Source organism: Bos taurus, chromosome 7 (assembly GCF_002263795.3).
Source record: "Bos taurus isolate L1 Dominette 01449 registration number 42190680 breed Hereford chromosome 7, ARS-UCD2.0, whole genome shotgun sequence".
NCBI classification, from domain to species: domain Eukaryota; kingdom Metazoa; phylum Chordata; class Mammalia; order Artiodactyla; family Bovidae; genus Bos; species Bos taurus.
Window position 1 is genome coordinate 9,741,574 of NC_037334.1, and position 21,695 is coordinate 9,763,268.

General features: G+C 38.7%; 2 pseudogenes; both read left to right on the forward strand.

Moving 5' to 3' along the window:
- Window positions 2,275–3,104, forward strand: OR7A145P (olfactory receptor family 7 subfamily A member 145, pseudogene; annotated as a pseudogene).
- On the forward strand, window positions 16,373–17,317 carry OR7A131P (olfactory receptor family 7 subfamily A member 131, pseudogene; annotated as a pseudogene).

Below are 21,695 nucleotides of genomic sequence, written 5' to 3' on the forward strand. Positions count from 1 at the left end.
CAGGAGGTACTGCAGGAAAGGGTCCAAGATCAAATCCATGCATGTGTACCTGAGGTCACCTGAGAGCCACCTGCTGGGCCCAGGGCCCAGAGCCCAGACCTTGCTATCATTGACCTATATAAACTGTCAAGAGAGGTAATTGGGAGCTGCTATATAACACAGGGACCCAAGCCCAGTGTTCACGCTAATCTTTTTAAATAGATTATCGACCACCTTCTTAGGAGAATAGGGGCTTCCCTTGTGGCTCAGATAGGAAAGAATCTGCCTGTGATGTGGGAGAACTGGGTTCGATCCCTGGGTTGGGAAGATCCTCTGGAGAAGGGAATGGCAACCCACTCCAGTATTCCTGCCTGGAGAATTCCATGAACAGAGGAGCCTGGCAGGCTACAGTCCCTGGGGTCACAAAGAGTCAGACACGACTGAGTGACTAACACTTTCAGGAGGATAAATACCCCTATTCTCACTATTTGGGTAAAGATGTAAGTTTTTGAATGGTTCAGTTGCCTCTCAAAATTCAAACAGCTAATATGTGGTAGTTCCAAGATGCAGTGTCAAGTTTTTAATTTCAAAAGTTGTTATTAATATAGTTTAGAAGTTTATTTTACCATTTCACCTTAAAAATCTCCCACTATTGTTGTATATTATGCATTTCCTTTTCTAAATTGTGGATTTATTCCCTTTGCTTATTTATATAGTGGGATGTTGAATTGATAAAGTGACTAGATATCATAGTGATATCTCTTTTATCATTTACATATTTTTCTGCTTTATTAGTTAATCTGGGTATCCAGGGGATACACAGAGTGCAAACAACACATGGACAAGGAACTCCCCGTGTCTTGAAGTTTTAACAATAGCAGGGAAGCCACTTTATTCTTCAGCATCCTCTAATAAAACCCTTCATCACCTCCTTCTTACATTCCCCCAAACAATGGCTTAAGTGTGAAACTTGGATATCTGGGGGGAAAAGACCCTCAGGTTTTTTCACAGGTTCTTTTTCCTTAAGGACACACATACTACCCTGATAACCTCTTGTCACCAGCTGTGTCCTCCCTGAAGTATCTTTTTAAATATCATTTTGTTTACAGGATTCCTGAATTCCCAATAAAAAATAACAGCCTTCTCTCTTATGAAAGTGAAAGTGTTAGTCACTCAGTCATGTCCAATTCTTTGCTACCCAATGGACTGTAGCCTGCCAGGCTTCTCTGTCCATGGGCTTCTCCAGGAAAGAATACTGGAGTGGGTAGCCATTCTCTTCTCCACGGGATCTCCCCAAGCCAGGGATTGAACCGAGGTCTCCTGCATTGTAAGCAAAATTCATAACCATCTGGGTGAACACTTCATAGCAGCTGCCACCATCTGGCATGAAATATATTTGCTAATATTCTTTCCTCATTCATGATTAGATTGTAGGACTTTTGTAGGACAAAGCTGAGACAAGAATTCATATACAGGGAAGCCACAAAGAATCCTTTAAGGGGATGAGATTCAAACTCTATGTGTGTGTGTGAGTGAGCTTAGTTGCTCAATTGTGTCTGATTCTTCTGAAACCCTTTGGACTGCAGCCCACCAGACTCTTCTGTCCATGGGATTTTTCAGGCAAGAATACTGGAGTGAGTTACTATCTCTCTGTTTCTACATAAATCTAGATATAGATCTCTCTTTCTCTCTCTATATATATATATGTGTGTGTGTGTATGTGTGTGTGTGTGTGTGTGTATGAGTTGAGCTTCCCAGGTGGCACCATTAGTTCTAAAGAACCAGTCTGCCAATGCAGGAGACATAAGAGATGCAGATTCGATCCCTGGGTTGGGAAGATCCCCTGGAGGGCAACCCACTCCAGTATTCTTGCCTGGAGAATCCCATGGACAGAGGAGCCTGGTGTTCTACCATCCATAGGGTCACAAAGAGTCAGACATGACTGAAGCGATTTAGCACGCATGTAAGTTTTCAGTTAAGCCATATATACAAGTGCTGCTAGGTAGTGGCTTCTTCATTGGTGTGTGTGCGTGTGTGTGTGTGTGTGTGTGTGTGTGTGTGTATGGCTTAATTTAAAACTTTAATATATACAAGCTATATATATATATAATTGTAATATTTCACCTAGCTAGTAATGCCCATTTGTATGAAAATTAGTTATATTATTTTTTTCTTTTCTAGTCATTACATCTACCTTATGGAACCAGTAATAACACACAGGTTTCACGATTTCTTCTTCTGGGATTGTCAAAGGAACCAGAGCTGCAGCCTCTCATATTTGGGCTTTTCCTCTCCATGTACCTGATCACTGTGTTTGGAAACCTGCTCATCATCCTGGCTGTCAGCTCAGACCCCCACCTGCATACCCCCATGTACCTCTTCCTCTCCAACTTGTCCTTTGCAGACATCTGGTTCACCTCCACCACCATCCCAAAGATGCTGTGGAACATCCAGACTCACAACAAAGTAATAACCTATGAATGTTGCATCATCCAGATGTATTTTATATTACTGTTTGGGGGACTGGATGGCTTCCTCCTGACTGTGATGGCCTATGACCGGTATGTGGCCATCTGTCACCCTCTGCACTACATGGTCATCATGAAACTCCGGCTCTGTGGTCTCCTGGTTCTGCTATCTTTTATTATGAGTTTCCTGTATTCCTTGCTACAGAGCTTAATGGTGGTGCAGGTGTCCTTCTGTACAAACAATGAAATCCCTCACTTTTTCTGTGAACCCAGTCAGGTTGTCCTACTTGCCTGCCTACTTGTCAGGTTGTTCTAACACCTCCATCTGTGACATGGTGATGTATTTTGCAGGAGTGCTGATCGGTGGTGGTTCCTTCACATGTATTCTTTACTCTTACTCTCAGTCTCCTCTGTATGTGGAATCTAATCAGCTCAAGGGAAGTATAAAGCATTTTCCACCTGTGCATCTCACCTCTCAGTTGTGTCCTTATTTTACTCTTCAGTCCTAGGAGTGTACATTGCTTCTGCTGATACCCACGGCTACAGTCAAGCGTAATCACCTCGGTGATGTACACCGTGGTCACACCCATGTTGAACCTTTTCATCTACAGTCTCAGGAACAATGACATAAAAGGAGCTCTGAAAATATTATTTACAAAGGAAACTATAAAAGAGATAATTGACTTGATATTGAAGAACTGCTGTTAATTGCAGGGCTCACAACTCAAAGCCATAAATTGTGATTATTTGAATCACATTTTGAAACTAGAACTTGCTCTTTCTATTTATTTCTGGAATTTTTATTTCTTTGGCTTCCATTTATCTAAAAAACTTTAACTACCATTATTATGCTTTATTCTCTCTCTGATATTGAACATTTTCTCCCTTTTTTGTCTTCCAATTATTCCAAATTTATTCCCAATCTCAAATATTAAATATTTGAAGAATCTCATTTGTCTCGTGGGACAATATGCATTTCTCAGTATTTTTTTTCTCAAATGTCATATATAATCCTATGTAATCTTCCATTAGTTTTCCTAAAAGCATAACTCTAGGCTGTACTAAACCTATGGGGGTAAAGAAGAACACATTTGAGAAAACAAGGTCATTTATATAAGTTTATAGGAGAGCAAAATCTGAGACCAGCATTTTTCACTATATAAGCACAACTGCTTGTGTATCAATAACAGTTGTTTTTCATAATTATATAGATTCAACATATACTGCTCCAGTGTTCTTGCCTGGAGAATCCCAGGGACATGGGAGCCTGGTGGGCTGCCGTCTATGGGGTCGCACAGAGTCTGACACGACTGTAGAGACTTAGCAGCAGCAACATATAGTGCGTTTAGCTAATCATTTGTTTTCATTAATTAATTTCAATTAATTAATACCCAGCAAGAATACTGGAGTGAGTATTCTTTTTCTTATACACCCTATGTGCACAGTGCCAACACTAGCCCCTAACTTTGTCTACCAAATATATGTCTCCTAGTGATGTCTTCATGAAAACGAATATTTGAATAAACTATTGGATTCATATGACCTAGAATATGATGAAGCAAGCTTTAACTTACACTTTGTATCACTCTGCATAATATTTATTTTTCAAAATATACACTTACTTTTTGAAGTAAGATATACATCACTTGTTTAAGGGGGGTTTATTCTTTGGTGTGAAGTTTTGGAAGGTATGTTTTAAGGTTTTTCATTGAATTACTGTTTTTTTGTTTTGTTTGTTTTTCTTGAAATCTTCCAGTGATGCATACAAACATGATTCTTTCTATTGCTCTAAGTAAAATAACTCATCCTTTTCTAAATTTCATTATGAACACTAGAGGGACAGTGAATAACCACAATCATCTATTATATATCTCCTATACAGGGACATTTCTTCAATCTTTATTATCATAAATGATTCCCAAAACAATGTGAATCTTCTTAGTCATGTGATTCAGGGTCAGCCTAGTTTCTGCACCAACCTACATGTCCTTCTGAGTTCTCCTAGGTAACTGGAAAGGATATCAGTGTAGTCATTTTTTACTACTGTTACTTGTGAAAGTGAAAGTCTCTCAGTCGTGTCCAACCCTTTGCAACCCCATGGACCATACAGTCCATGGAATTCTCTAGGCCAGAATACTGGAGTAGGTAGCCTTTCCCTTCTCCAGGGGAGCTTCCTGACCCAGGGATTGGATCCAGGTCTCCTGCATTGCAGGCAAATTCTTCACCAGCTGAGCCACAAGGGAAGCCCAGGAATACTGGAGTAGGTAGACTATCCCTTCTCCAGCGGCTCTTCTAGACCCAGGAATTGCAGGCAGAGATTTGTATCATAAATAATGATACAATCAGAAATGCTATCTTCAAATATCAGAATAAATGTCAAAAATAAGATAAGGTAGATTATTTTCATTGCCTTCAGTTCTGTGCCTTTGGGTTATTGTATCAGTTCTTGTATCAGTTATTGTAGCATAACAAGCCAACATAAAATAAAATAACTTATCACAATGACTTTATTATTGAATGAGACAGTATGATAGGGAGTGGTCCTGAGCCCTGTTTGCCACTTGATGAGTCTTTATTCAGCTGGAAGTCTCTTCATTGTGTTTCTAAGGCTCATCCATGAAACTGTGTGACTTGTGTTCTTTTGCCTTGAACATATTTATGGTCAGTTCATTCCTTGTCTATATCCAGTTTATCCATTTACAGAAAAAATGAGATTCTGAAATGTGAATCCCTTTACCTAATGCCACAATTCCTATATCCATATATAGCACTTTGCTTTCTTCCCAGTTAGAAGACCTATATTCCATACTTCACTCTAAATATTATCTGACTTATTAATTTTTAATTAATACTTCAAATTTAATTTTTTCCTTTTAACTAACTTATTAGAGTATCATGCTGTCTGCTCAGTTGTGTCCAACTCTTTGTGACCCGGTCAGGCTCCTGTGTCCATGGGATTATCCTGGCAAGAATACTGGAGTGGGTGGCCATGTCCTCCTCCAGGGTGTCTTCCCAACCTAGGGATCGAACTCACATCTCCTGAAGCTTCTGAATTAGCAGCTGGATCTGTTTACCATTAGTGCCACCTGGGAAGCCCTATTAGAATATAATGATATACATTAAACAACACATATTTTTAAAGTATAGGTGATAGATGGAGGAGAATGATTTTCCCTGAGTAATGTCAGTAATATGGTATATGAAGGTGTGTGTGTGTGTGTGCGCGCACTCTAGTCATTCAGTCATGTCTGACTCTTTGTGACCCCATGGACTGTAGCCCACTAATCTCCTCTGTCCAGGGGATTCTCCAGGCAAGAATACTGGAGTGGATTGCCACGCCCTTCTCGATACGAGGTATATAGGGATTTCAAGCATTCTTCTACCACTAGAAACATCAATTTGAATAACTGTCTGTATACAACAATACACTTGTAAGTGTCAGGATACTAGGCTGTTGATTATACTACATTAATAAGAGAAAAAATTAGTAAACACATTTTTATGTTATCCTCATTACAACTTTTCCACAAGTGGGCAACAAAGCATGGAGACAGACACCCTCCCCCTGACAGAAAGAAGTTGAAGTGTTTGTCTGACCTCATTGTAACCCATACACCAGGCTACCCCCTGTAGTCTCAGGCTCCAGGCAGACTTCCCCACACTGAGACTCCGGTAGAACAACGTCCATGCCCCCAAGCCTGAGGACATCCTGCATTGACCCTATCTGTAAGCCTGTCCTGAGAATAGGATACCATATGATTGCTGAGACCCTAGGCTCCAAGCTTATCTAAGCACCAAGTCAGCATGACTCCTGTTAACCAGAGCTTTCAGTCTACCCCAGCATGAGGCCAGCTCTTGCAGCCCAACTGCCAGGCCCATTCCAGTGTTCCCTGATGCCTCATCAACCCCTATAAACCAAAAATCCAGGTCTATCCCCAGGGCCCAAGCATCAGGCCTTATCAATCACCTGCCCAGACAAAGATCTTCCCATTTTAGGACTCCAGAAGGAAGCTGACCAAAAGACATAACCGTCTGGCCCATCCAGAAACATAACAGGCTATCTGGTGAAGGACTTTCTATGCCAAGACAGGAAGAGATATCAACTTCTTTAAATGCACACTGATGCAAGGCTGTGAGGATCACAAGTACTCAAGGAAAAAAAGAAACTACTTAGAGGACTTCACAGGTGGCACTGTGGTAAAGAATCTACCTGCCAAGTCAAGAAACACAGGAGACATGGGTTCATGCCTGTATCCAAAAGACCACTGGGTAGGAAATGGGAAACCACTCCAATATTCCTGCCTGGAAAATTCCATGGGCAGAGGAGCCTGGCATGCGACAGTTTATGGGGTTGCAAAAAGTCAGATATGACTGAACACACACAAACTGCAAGAAAACTAATAGGGCTCCTATGAATGCTCCTAAAGAAATAGAGATCTGTAAACTGTCTAACTAAATATATATAATAATCCTCTTAAAGAAACTTAAGAAACTGCTTGAAAACAAAACACAGAAAAAATCAAACAAGGAAAACAATGACTGTTTCTTTTCTGTGCAGAAGTAACTGGGCTTATATTTTCAAGATGACCCTTAATAATACAGAGACCAGAACTCAACCAACAGATGGTAACAATTCATGGGATGTCTTTGCAACCAGATTAATAAGGTGTAAAGCTACATGGTGTGGAGGAGGGACACCTGTGACTTGAAATTACTTCATCAGGGAGGTCACCTTGTTGCTCAACATTCTCTGACATCATCTCTCATCACCCTCCGTCTTTCTCATTCCCCTACCAGACACTGCCTTCCTTTCCTATACATGACTGATTGAAACAGGCACCTTCCTCAGGACTTTTACAGGGGCCATGCCTTCTGCCAGTCATACACTTCCCCAGATGAGTTCATTCCCCCTGCTGTCTCTTCCTTAAGGTCTCTTTTGAAACATCATCTTGACTGCAGTCCTGCCAGAACACCCAATAAAAAATAGTGGCTGCTCTTCACTCTTTCTTTTATACCTGCTTCTGTTTTCTTCATTACACTTGTCACCATCTGACCTATTATATCATTATTTTATTTGTTTGTGTTCTTTCTCTGTTACTGGATTGTATAGATGTTTTTTTCTCAGTATCCAATACTCCTTGCCTGGGTAGTGCCTGAAAAATATCTGATACTCAATATATATTCCTCCATTAAATGAAAGATATTTTTAATAAAAATGGTATAAATTATGCTTGAAAAAGATCCTGAGACTAGTAAAAGAATTCCTAGCAAGAAATGTAAATGGAAATGGAATGTCCTAAAGGGGCTTCTGCTGCTAAGTTGCTTCAGTCGTGTCCGACTCTGTGCGACCCCATAGACGGCAGCCCAACAGGCTCCTCTGTCCCTGGGATTCTCCAGGCAAGAATACTGGAGTGGGTTGCCATTACAGCACTGATTCAAAAAGAAAATATTGAAATGAAACTTCTCTGCTTTCACTGTTTATAATAGCAAGAACATGTAAGCAAACTAGACATCCATCAGCAGATGAATGGATAAGAAAGCTATGTGGTACATATACACAGTGGAGTATTACTCAGCCAGTAAAACGAATACATTTGAACTAGTTCTAATGAGGTGGATGAAACTGGAGCCTATTATACAGAGTGAAGAAAGCCAGAAAGAAAAACACCAACACAGTATACTAATGCATATATATGGAATTTAGAAGGATGGTAATGATAACCCTGTATATGAGACAGCAAAAGAGACACAGATGTATGGAACAGTCTTTTGGACTCTGTGGGAGAGGGAGAGGGTGGGATGATTTGGGAGAATGGCATTGAAACATGTATAATATCAAGTATGAAAAGAACTGCCAGTCCAGATTCGATGCATGATACAGGATGCTTGGGGCTGGTGAACTGGGATGACCCAGAGGGATGGTATGGGGAGGGAGGTGGGAGGGGAGTGCAGGATGGGGAACACGTGTACACCCATGGCAGATTCAAGTTGATGTATGGCAAAACCAATACAATATTGTAAAGTAATTAGCCTCCAATTGAAATAAATAAATTTATATTAAAAAAAGAAACCTCTCTGCTTTAAAATTATATGACAGTGACTGGAAAAGGTCAGTTTTCATTCCAATCCCAAAGAAAGGCAATGCCAAAGAATGCTCCAACTACCGCACAATTTCACTCATCTCACATGCTAGTAAAGTAATGCTCAAAATTCTCCAAGCCAGGCTTCAGCAATATGTGAACCGTGAACTTCCTGATGTTCAAGCTGGCTTTAGAAAAGGCAGAGGAACCAGAGACCAAATTGCCAACATCCGCTGGATTATGGAAAAAGCAAGAGAGTTCCAGAAAAACATCTATTTCTGCTTTATTGACTATGCCAAAGCCTTTGACTGTGTGGATCACAATAAACTGTGGAAAATTCTTCAAGAGATGGGAATACCAGACCACCTGACCTGCCTTTTGAGAAATCTGTATGCAGGTCAGGAAGCAGCAGTTAGAACTGGACATGGAACAACAGACTGGTTCCAAATAGGAAAAGGAATACGTCAAGGCTGTATATTGTAACCTTGTTTATTTAACTTACATGCAGAGTACATCTTGAGAAACACTGGACTGGAAGAAACACAAGCTGGAATCAAGATTGCTGGGAGAAATATCAATAACCTCAGATATGCAGATGACACCACCCTTATGGCAGAAAGTGAAGAGGAGCTAAAAATCCTCTTGATGAAAGTGAAAGTGGAGAGTGAAAAAGTTGGCTTAAAGCTCAACATTCAGAAAATGAAGAACATGGCATCCGGTCCCATCACTTCATGGGAAATAGATGGGGAAACAGTGGAAACTGTGTCAGACTTTTTTTGGGGGGGCTCCAAAATCACTGCAGATGGTGACTGCAGCCATGAAATTAAAAGATGCTTACTCCTTGGAAGAAAAGTTATGACCAACCTAGATAGCATATTCAAAAGCAGAGACATTACTTTGCCAACAAAGGTTCATCTAGTCAAGGCTATGGTTTTTCCTGTGGTCATGTATGGATGTGAAAGTTGGATTGTGAAGAAGGCTGAGCGCTGAAGAATTGATGCTTTTGAACTGTAGTGTTGGAGAAGACTCTTGAGAGTCCCTTGGACTGCAGGGAGATCCAACCAGTGCATTCTGAAGGAGATCAGCCCTGGGATTTCTTTGGAAGGAATGATGCTAAAGCTGAAACTCCAGTACTTTGGCCACCTCATGCAAAGAGTTGACTCATTGGAAAACACTCTGATGCTGGGAGGATTGGGGGCAGTAGGGGAAGGGGACGACAGAGGATAAGATGGCTGGATGGCATCACTGTCTCGATGGACATGAGTCTGAGTGAACTCCGGGAGTTGGTGATGGACAGGGAGGCCTGGCGTGCTGTGATTCGTGAGGTCGCAAAGAGTCGGACACGACTGAGCAACTGAACTGATCTGAACTGAACTGAACATGAGCTTGTGTGAATATTAATCTTTAAAACACTTTATTGGCAGTCACTTGTACCACATGGAACCAGAAGAAGTTACCTGAATTTGAGAATGACTTCTGGAATTTTCAGAGGCACCAGGAGTGCAGCCCCCATATTGGGACTTATCCACTCCAAGCACCTGATCACTGTATGCATAAAACTGCTTGTCACTGCAATCATCAAATCAGATTCTTATTTCCATACCCCCATGTACTTTATCTCTTGCTTACATTTATCAACATCTGTTTCACCTCAACAATGTTTAGAGTCAGTATGTAATTAAGGAAGAAAGTCATGACCTATTCAGGCTGCATTATCCAGATGTATTTTTTTCCACAGTCTTTTCAGAGTTGGGCGATATTCTCCTGAGTTTGCTGTCCTGTGACTGGTTTGTGACCATTGACTACTTTGTGACCATCAGATTACATGCGTCTTTTCAAATTATGGTTTTCTCCAGATATATGCCACAGAAGTAGGGTTGTGGGATCATATGGTAGCTCTATTTATAATGTGTATATATATTTATATATATATATATATATATATATATATATATATATATTATATTATATTATAATATATATTCCTTTATGTATATAATATATATTCCTTTATATATATATATAAAATAATATATATTCCTTTGTGTATATATATATAAAGGTATCTTCATACTACTCTACATAGTGGCTGTACCAATTTACATTCCCATTAACAGAATTGGGGCTTCCCAGGTGGTGCAGTGGTAAAGAATCTGCCTGCCCATGCAGGAGATGCAAGAGACACGGTTTTAACCCCTGGGTTGAAAAGATTCCCTGGAGGAGGAAATGGAAACCCACTCCAATATTCTTGCCTGGAAAAAGTCTCCTGGACAGAGGAGTCTTGAAGGCTACAGTCCATGGGGTCCCAAAAAGTCGGACATGACTCATCGACCAAACTACATCAACAGTGTGCATGTGTCAATCTCAATCTCCCAATTTACCCCTCCCTTTCCCCCCGGTATCCATAAGTTTGCTTTTCACAAATAAGTTCATTTGTACCATGTAAGTGATACAATATGATGTTTCTCTACTGATTTACTTCACTCAGTATGATAATCTCTAGGTCTATCCATGTTGCTGCAAATGGCATTATATCATTCTTTTTAATGACTCAGTAATATTCCACTGTGTATATGTAGCACATTTTCTTTATTCATTCCTCTGTCTATGGATATTTAGGTTGCTTCCATGTTCTGGCTATTGTAAATAGTGCTGCAGTGAACATTGGAACACATTTATCTTTTCTTTTCTTTCTTTTTTTTTTTTGCATTAGTTTTCTTTTTTTTTAATTTAATTTTATTTTTTAACTTTACAGTATTGTATTGGTTTCAAATTATGATTTTCTCTCTCTCTATATATATGCCTAGGAGTGAGATTCCTGGATAAAATGATAGTTTTATGTTTAGTTTTTTAAGACACCTCCATGCTGTTCTCCATGGTGGCTGTATCAATATAAATATCAATTTATATTTCCACCAACAGTGTAAGTGGGTTCCCTTTTCTCCAAACCCTCTCCAGCATTTATAGTTTGTAGATTTTTTTTTAATGATGGGCATACTCACTGGTCGGAGAAGGCAATGGCAACCCACTCCCGTACTCTTGCCTGGAAAATCCCATGGATGGAGGAGCCTGGTAGGCTTCAGTCCATGGGGTCGCTAAGAGTCAGACACGACTGAGCGACTTCACTTTCACTTATCACTTTCATGCATTGGAGAAGGAAATGGCAACCCACTCCAGTGTTCTTGCGTGGAGAATCCCAGGGACAGCAGGGCCTGGTAGGCTGCCGTCTGTGGGGTCGCACAGAGTCTGACACGACTGAAGCAACTTAGCAGCAACTTAGTATACTGACTGGTGTGAGGTGATACCTTATTGTAGATTTGATTTGCTTTTGTCTAATAATTAGCTATGTTGAACATCTTTTTTATGTGTCTCATGGCTATCTTTATGTTTTCTTTGGAGAAATGTCTATTTTTTTAAATTTTATTTTATTTTTAAACTTTACAATATTGTATTAGTTTTGCCAAACATCGAAATGAATCATGCATACTTTATAATAAGGAGCTAAGCCACAGCTTTTATCTTGTGATATAACTATGGGTTTTCTAATTGCTTTGGTCAAAGTGTCAGGAAGCCAAGGAGTATACTGCCCAAGGTTTTATATTAAATTTTACAATCTGTCCCTTTTGAAAACAGAGGAATAATAATTTTGTGAAGTTTCAGGGACACTATCCCAATCAAAAATCAATGTGTGAAGTTCCAGGGAACCTAAACAATACAGAATCTTCAGTCTTAGGCTTTAAGAAAATTTTAACTCCAGGTTTTGATGAGGACCTTAGGGTTTAGACTTCTGGAAAGAAGAAGAGTTAATGGAGGAGTGATAAAGCCAGAATTCACCTGGCTCATAAGCTGGTCCCCGAGGAGCAGAGAATCAGCAGAAAAAATTTCATGCCCTCTAGATGAGTGTCCCACTGGGAAATCACCTACATGGGTTTGGTAGTAAAGGAGGGAAATATACTTAATGAGCAGAGAGAGAGCTGTAAACACCTTCTCACTGCAGTTTCCCATGAGTACAAACTTGGATTGGGTGGGGCACAGTTATCACTATTGTTGTCCTTAGTCTGGATCAGGGAAGAATGCCTGACCCTTAACAGCTGACTTGTGGGGACTGAGTTTCAGTCTCCATCATCCATCACCCAGGGAGGACTTCCACACAGAGAGTTTCCATCCAGGTTAGTTCTGATACCCAACTGATAGAGAAGGTATCAGATAATATGGAAGCCTACTGCTTATCTGAGGTCATCTGAAAGCCAATCCAGTCTAGCCCAGTGTCCAGAGATCACTGTGGTTGTTCGCTTGTTTGATTGATGTGTGTGTGTGTGTGTGTGTGTGCACATGTGTGTGTGTGCATGCTGTGCATGCACTCAGTCACTCAGTCGTGTCCGACTCTGTGACCCAGGCTCCTCTGTCCATGAGATTTTCCAGGCAAGAATATTGGAGTGGGTTGCCATTTCCTGCTCCAGGGGATCTTCCCAACCCAGAGATGAAACCTGACTCTCCTATGGCTCCTTCATTGGTAGGCTGATTCTTTACCACTGTGCCACCTGAAAAGCTGTTTGATTAATAGATCAATGTATTTTTATGATGCTGTAAATAAACATGAACATTGAACTCAGCAATTTGAGGGTCAGTGATACCAATTAAATCTTAGTGATGGAAATCAAATTAGAGGGGGGAATGGGAGGTGTGATGTACTTTGAGGAAAGTGAAATTTATGTCCAAGAACTTATTAATTAATAGAAGTAAACAAATAGATATTAGTTGTGGAGAGATGTTCAGGGAAGTGTGGGGTTTCCTTTCATTTTTTAAGATAGTACCTATTTGACTATATACCCATATGATAAGATGATCAAGACCAAGGAATGACTGCAAATGAATATTTACAATAGCATTTCATGAGATACATGTTTCAGAATATCTTCTGTCACTCAGGGTGTCCATGTGAAAAAGAATTATTTTATATGTCAAAGAGGTATGCAACCAGATTTATTCTGCAACTATTTATTACCTTGTGAGGCTGAATATATATGTGGATGTTAGACATTTACTTTCTTGACACAAATTATATGTATGTGGCATTTGATTCAATACATTTGGTTGGACTATTTTAATTCCTGCTTTTCACTGAGTTCTTTCAAAGAATTGAAGTTTTTCCATAAACTGACTACTTGCCACTTAGCTCTTTTACATATTATAAATGTGTCTGTGGGCCACTGTGAGTGCTTACAACTTTTTGTGATCAAATCAATCCATCAGCCATAGATTTCTCCCTCCATTGCATTTTAATTTTTTGTTTTCATTGCTGAAATATTTGAGGTGTCACTTTAACATTCTTCAGTCTTAAATCATTGATTTAAACAAAAATATTAGTGAAATTTCCTCTATCTCATTAGTGCTAATAAATTACTTGTGTACCTATTTCCAATGTGGCAAGAAGATCCCCTGGAGAAGGAAATGGTAACCCCCTCCAGTATTCTTGCTTGGAGAATTCCATGGACAAAGGAGCCTGGTGGGCTATAATTCATGGGGTTGCAAAAAGTCAGACATGACTGAGTGACTAACACTTTCACTTTCCAGAGCTGAAGTTATTGAATTGTAGTCTCTTTCTAATTATTTCTGATGAAACTCCATTCTGTTTTATATAATGGACATTTCACAAATTACACAGATTTTGCAAATTATATTAACACCAGTAGTGCACAAAGTTCACTTTTCTCCACATTCTTATAATCACTTCTTAGCTCTAGTATTTTTGACAATCACCATTATAACAGGAATAGCTGATATTTCATTCAGTTTTGACTTGAAGTTCCCTAATGAACAGCATTGTTGTGTGCCTTTTCACACACTTGTTGACCATTTGAATATCTCTTTGGAAAACATCTACTCATATCCTTTCCCTATTTTTATTTATTTATTCCCTATTTTTTATTCAATAAATACTGGGTTGTATGTTCAGTAGTCTCAGTTGTGTCTGACTCTTTGCAACACCATGAACTGTAACTCTCCAGGTTCCTCTGTCCATAGAGTTTTCCAGGCAAGAATACTGGAGTGGGTTGTCATTTCCTCTTGCAGGAGATATTTCTGACCCAGGGATCAAACCCACGTTTCCTCTGACTCCTGCATTGGCAGGCAGATTCTTTATCACTAAGCCACCAGGAAAGCCCTGCTAGGTTGTATGAGTTCCTTTTATAGTTTGAATATTAACTCCCTTTCAGATATCTTGTTTGAAAATATTTTTTTTCCAGTTCCATATCTTTTTTTTGTTTGTTTTTGGTCATGCTGTTAGTTTGTTTTTTATTTTTTCCTGTGGATGCTGTCTAGTTTGATGTAGTACCACTTGGTTATTTCTTATTTTGATACTTTGTTGACATGTCAAATCCAAAATAAATATTTCCAAGAACTATGCTAAGAAATCATTTCCATATGTTTTTCTATAGGATTTTAATGGTTTTAGGTCTACTTATGTCTTTAATTCATTTAGGAGGAATTTCTTTGACTACCATAAAGTAGTGGTCCAATATCAATCTGCTCTACGTAGCTGGACAATTTTTCCAGTATTACTTATAGAAGAGGTCATATTTTCCCTATTTTATATTAATGTGTTCTTTGTCATAGATGAATTAACCATCTAAGTGTCATTTTATTAATGGGATACCAGTTTTGTTACATAGTGATACATGTCTGTTTTTATGCTAGTACCCTGCTGTTATGATGACTGTAGCTTTGTAGTATATTTTTGAAAGCAGAAGGTGTGATGACTCTAGCTCTGTCCTTCTTTCTCAAGATTATTTTGGATATTTATGGTTTTGTGATTTCTTATGAATTTCAGGATTGTTTACCTGTTTCTGTGAGAAATGCCATTGAAATCTTGACATGGATTGCATTGAATCTGTATATTTGCTTTAACTAATATAAACATTATAAGAATAATATTTTTTCGAATCTAGAAACATGGGATACTTTCCATTTATTTGTATCTTCTTCGATTCCTATCAACAACGTCTTGTAATTTTCAGGATAGAGATACTTTCCCTCATTGGTTGAACTTATTCCTAAGCATTTGGTTGGTTTTAATACTATTGTAAATACTACTGCTTTCTTTATTTCCTTTTTGATAATTTGATATTGTAGAGTAACTAGCCTCCAATTAAAATAAATAAATTTAAATTAAAATAATTGTTACTTATTTTTATATGTTAGTTTTGTATCCTGCATTTTAATGAATTTTTTTTTATTAGCTGTAACATTTTTCACATATTTTTTTTTAGGATTGTATTATAGGTATGTCATCTGCAAACAAAGACAGTTTTGCTTATTTTCCAAGTCTTACATGTTTTATTTCTTTTTTGTTCTTTAACGCTCTGACTAGGGACTTCTAGTACCATGTGGAATAAGAGTGGTGAGAGAGGGTACCCTTGTCTCGCTCCTGATCATACAGGTAAAACTTTAATTTTTTTCACCATTTATTATGAAGTTAGCTGTGGGTACATCATATGTGATGTTTTTATGCATGTTAGGTGCTTTTGCTTTTCATCTTCTTACACTCAAAGACTAGACAGTAATAGGAAAATTGTCAGCAAACAATATGAATTCTAGAAATAAATGATAGAATTTTTAATAAGGGTGGAACATAACATGGTGACAAAAAAGCTAAAAATGGGAAAATTTCCTAATCAGGGATAGCAATAGGGAATCCCACAGAGGATTAGGTCCATACACAAAAGTATTGATGTTAATTTTGTTACTGCAAAATATAAACTAACCGTTTCAATTTTGTGGGTGAAAGCCATTTGTGTAAAGATAGCTAATGATAGTTTTCTCCTTTCTTATACTCAACTTCAACAAATGGAAGAAGAGAATCTTACAGTAGTTTCAGGATTTCTTCTTCTGGGATTTTCAAACGAACAAGAATTGCAGCCCATCACATTCATGATTTTCTTTTTTATGTATCTGATCACTGTGTTTGGAAATCTGGCTATCATCCTAGCCACCATTTCTGACTCCCACTTCCACACACCTATGTACTTCTTCCTCTCCAACCTGTCCTTTGTAGACCTCTGTGTTACCTCTACCACCATCCCAAAGATGCTGTGGAACATCCAGAACCAGGGAAAGCTGATAAGCTATGAAAGCTGCATTACTCAGATGTACTTTGTCATACTCTTCGTAGGGTTGGATGACTTTTTCCTAACAGTGATGGCCTATGACCACTTTGTGGCCATCTGTCACCCCCTGCACTACACAGTCATTATGAATCCATGGCTTTGTGGCATTATGCTCCTGGTCTCCTGGATCATCAGTGTCTTGCATTCCTTCTTACAAACCTTAATGGTTTTGCAGCTTGGCTTCTATACACATTTAGAAATCCCTCATTATTTCTATGAACTTAATCAGTTGATTCAACTTGCCTGCACTGATACCTTTCTTAATGACATAGTGATGTGTTTTGGAGCCCCACTTCTGGGTGGTGGTCCCCTGGTTGGTATCATTTACTCATACGCTAAGATAGTGTCTTCCATTTGTAGATTCTCATCATCTTAGGGAAAGTATAAAGCATTTTCCACTTGTGCATCTCACCTTTCAATTGTCTCCTTATTCTATTGTACATGCTTAGGAGTGTACCTAAGCTCTGCTGTTACCCACAGCTCACACTCAAGTGCAACAGCCTCATTGATGTACACAGTGGTCACACCCATGCTGAACCCCTTCATATACAGTCTGAGAAATAAAGACATAAAGAAGGCTATGAAAAAATATGTGGGGATGGCAACAAGGTGCAACTGTCCTGGAGTTGAACAAGGCCATGTGAGTACAGGGTTCATAATATTGGAGCCAGAAGGTATGATTTCAGCAGTTTTACCTCTTATCATTTTCCTGCTCTCCCAAATTATTTTCTATTTCAAATCATATGACTTTGAATTTATTTAAAATTCTTTTTCTCAAATAAAAAATATAATATCAAGCCTTACATCAGAAAGTGAAGAAGAGCTAAAGAGCCTCTTGATGAAAGTGAAAGAGGAAAGTGAAAAAGTTGGCTTAAAACTCAACATTCTGAAAACCAAGATCATGGTATCCAGTCCCACCACTTCATGACAAATAGATGGGAAAACAGTGGAAACAGTGACAGACTTTACTTTCTTGGGCTCCAAAATCACTGCAGATGGTGATTGCAGCCATGAAATCAAAAGACACTTGCTCCTTGGAAGAATAGCTGTGACCAACCTAGACAGCATATTGAAAAGCAGAGACATTACTTTGCCAACAAAGTGAGAGGGTAACAGGCAGGAAGGCCACGGGTCTCCAAACGGAGGAAATAGGTTGCAAGTGTCAGACATTTTTTTTTATCTCCCTCTTAAGTGTCAGAAAACAAACTAGTGATATGTTTTTTCCCCTTCTGTATACAAATTTAAAAAGATGTTTCTCTTAAAATACTATGTTGCCATAATGACACCTGGTTCCACCTGAACTTAACTTTTCTCAAATCTTGAGCTAACCAACGCATTTTTCTTCTGGAAATGTTTGTCTTAAGCTATGTTAATGTACTATGCATTTACCCCAAACCCTGACTTCAAGTAGTTTCCCCCTAAAGGCTCAGAACTGATTTGACAAACCAGTATGTTATCCTCATATATTGTTCTCCTTATCCATGTAAACGGAACTATTTGTATGGTAATCTGCCATTCTACAAGATTCAAGTCAATCAGTTTATGGCCCAGGATCACCAGCCTGGTGCCAAGATTATCTCAAAATGCTTCTTGTGGGTGAGGGGCCTGGTGCCATTCTCTGAGTTTTTAGGCATTTCTCTTTCACTAACAGACTGCTAGTAACTATATGACATCCAGCATATAAAAACTAGCTATAAAAAATCTAGCAGGTGGGTATTCTTTCTGTCCCCTTCTGATGTCTATGTCAGAAGCTTTCTCTATCTCTTTTATACATTAATAAAACTTTATTACACAAAAGCTCTGAGCGATCAAGCCTCGTCTCTGGCCCAGATTGAATTCTTCTCCTCCAGAGGCCAAGAATCTTTTCATCTTTCCTGGTTCAGTAACAACCTTTCAAAAGGTCCGTCTAGTCACAGCTATGGTTTTTCCAGTAGTCATATATGGATGTGAGAGTTGGACTATAAAGAAAGCTGAGCACCGAAGAATTGATGCTTTTGAACTGTGGTGTTGGAGAAGACTCTTGAGAGTCCCTTGGACTGCAAGGAGATCCAACCAGTCCATCCTAAAGAAAATCAGTCTTGAATATTCATTGGAAGGACTGATGCTGAAGCTGAAACTCCAATACTTTGGCCACCTGATGCGAAAAACTGACTCATTTGAAAATACCCTGATGCTGGGAAATATTGAAGGCAGGAGGAGAAGGGGACGATAGAGGATGAGGTTGGATGGTGTCACTGGCTCATTGGGTATGAGTTTGTGTTGGCCCTGGGAGTGATGATGGACAGGGAGACCTAGCATGCTGAAGTCCATGGGGTCACAAAGAATCGGACACAATTGAGGGACTGAACTGCCTGAAGCCATGTTTTGTTTTGTTTTTTAAGTAAAAGATTAGTCATGAGTTGTACACTCCCTTGGAAAGAAATACACTCAGAAACGATCACATTTATATGTTTATATATGATTTAAAGGAAAGTCTCAGACAATTTTTTTTTTCCTTTTGGGGCCATCATTTTTCTATATCTCTATAGTAATTTATACAATATATATTGTATTTTATATCCAGTCACTGACTTTTATTCTCCTCACTAGGATCCTATTCTCTTATTCAATTCCATGTCCACAATGCCTGCCATGGCCACTGGCAAAAAATAGGTCATTAGGTATATGTCTCCATGTGGAGTATTTATTCAACACAACTTAGAATAAACAAATTCACTTAATATGTCCTTGGAGTCATTGTTGCTGTTCAGTTACCAAGTCGTGTCTGACTCTTTTTGACCCCATGGACTGCAGCAATCCAGGCTTCCCTGTCCCTCACCATCTACCAGAGGGTGCCCAAGTTCATGTCCATTGAGTAGATGATGCCATCCAACCATCCCATCCTCTGTTGCTCTCTTCTCCTTCTCCCTTCACTGGTCTTTTCCAGTGAGTCAGCTCCCTTGCATCAGGTGGCCAAATGATTGGAGCTTTAGCTTCAGCATCAATCCTTCCTATGAATATTCAGGATTGATTTCCTTTAGGATTGACTGTTTTGATCTTGCTGTCCAAGGGGTTCTCAAGAGTCTTCTCCAGCATCACAGTTCTTTGACACTCTACATTTTTTATGGTCCAGCTCGCATATCCATACATGACTACTGGAAAGACCATAGCCTTGACTATACGGACCTTTTTTGGCAAAGTGATGTCTTTGCTTTTTCACACATGTCTAGGTTTGTCATAGCTTTCCTGCAAAGAAACAATTGTCTTCTAATTTTACAGCTGCAATCACCATCCACAGTGATTTTAGAGCCCAAGAAGAGGAAATCTGTCACTGCTTCCACCTTTTTCCCATTCTATTCACCATGAAGTAATAGGACCAGTTGCCATGATCTCAGGTTTTTTTTTCCAATATTGAAACATAGGTGACCCTAAATATGACAAAGCAAAGTTTAAAATTATACATTGTATGCAAATATTTGCTTTTCAAGTTGTAAATCTACTTATTGACATATGGAAGATTTGTGTTTATCTTTTAGAGGATTTATATAATGGAGTGAAAGACTTGTTGGATTGTTTCATGTGTTTCAATGGGATTGGTCATCTTCCTAAATCTGTTTGAAAATGTCGTGCTGCCTACATATATAAATCCTTCCATTTCTCTAGATGATATGCCTCAATCTTTTCTAAATTGCAACATCATGTCTAAAGGAGTAGTGGACTAACATATTATTCATTCCATGTCTACTTGTAGAATGAACAAAATGTTAATCTTCATGAGATGTTATGACTCACAGGAGATTTTGAATTCCTTTCCAATCATGTGATTCAGGGACAGCTGATTTTCTGCATGAAAATGCAACTCCTTCTCACCTGTCCAAGTTCCCTGGAACAGAACCTCACTTTTTAGTAGAGTTGTCTGAAATAAACTATATCAGAGTTATCATGAACAGTGTCCTCAAATATCAGAACAGAGATCACTGACATGAGAAGTAGTGAACTCTTAGAACTGTCCTCAGTTCAGATGACTTTGTTACATCAGTTAACTATTGTTATATAATAGATCTTCAGAAAATCAAGTGGTTTAATTGAATGCCTTTATTATTAAAAGGGGCTACATGATGTGAAGTTATTCTGAACTCTAGTGAGTTCCTTATGAATGTGGAGTCAGTTGTCAGGCTCTGTGGTGGGTTTTAAGGCTCGTCCATGCCCCATGTGTGTCTATAGTGCCTTTTGGTCTCGAACAAATTTATGGTCAGTTTACTTCACTTCTATTTTTAAAATTGTATTTACAGAAAAAAAAACATATTTAGCATATAAATTACTTTGACTTCAATGCACTGATCCTATATGTTTGTGACATTTTGCTTTTGTCATAGTTAGAAAACATACCTTACACTCATTTTAAGGGTGAATCAGCTACCTTTGTGCTTTCTAGATCATACTTCAACCATGAGATTTTTTTCATTTAAAGAATTCCAAATAAATTAATTAATTAATTTACAAAAAATAAAGAATTCATTGGCATATAATGAACATAATAAACTGCACCTGTTAAGTGTAAATTTTGATGAATTAAAGAAACTTTACAGAATCAAGAGGGCATACTGCAGTTTTGCATTTGTACATATTAATAATTCATGAAAATAAGCTTTAAGGGTTTTATACGTAGCAAAAATTTAGTTTCCATAAACCTCAATTTTCTTACTTCTGAAGGTGCAAGCATGCTAAATTGCTTCAGTTGTGTCTGGTTCTTTGCACTCCATGGGCTGTAGCCTGCCAGGTTCCTCTGGTGAGGTTTCCCAGGCAAGAATACTGGAGTGGGTTGCCATTCCCTTCTCCAGGGAATCTTTCTGATCCATGTTTCCTGCATTGGGAGGTGGATTCTTTACCACTGAGCCATCTGGGAAGTCTATATTTCTGAAGGTACTGTGGGATTAAAAAAAAAAATTCAGAGAGATGTATGGTGAATTAAAAAAGTGTGTGGAAATATTTAATTATATTCAAAGAAAACATTTAGGGGAGTG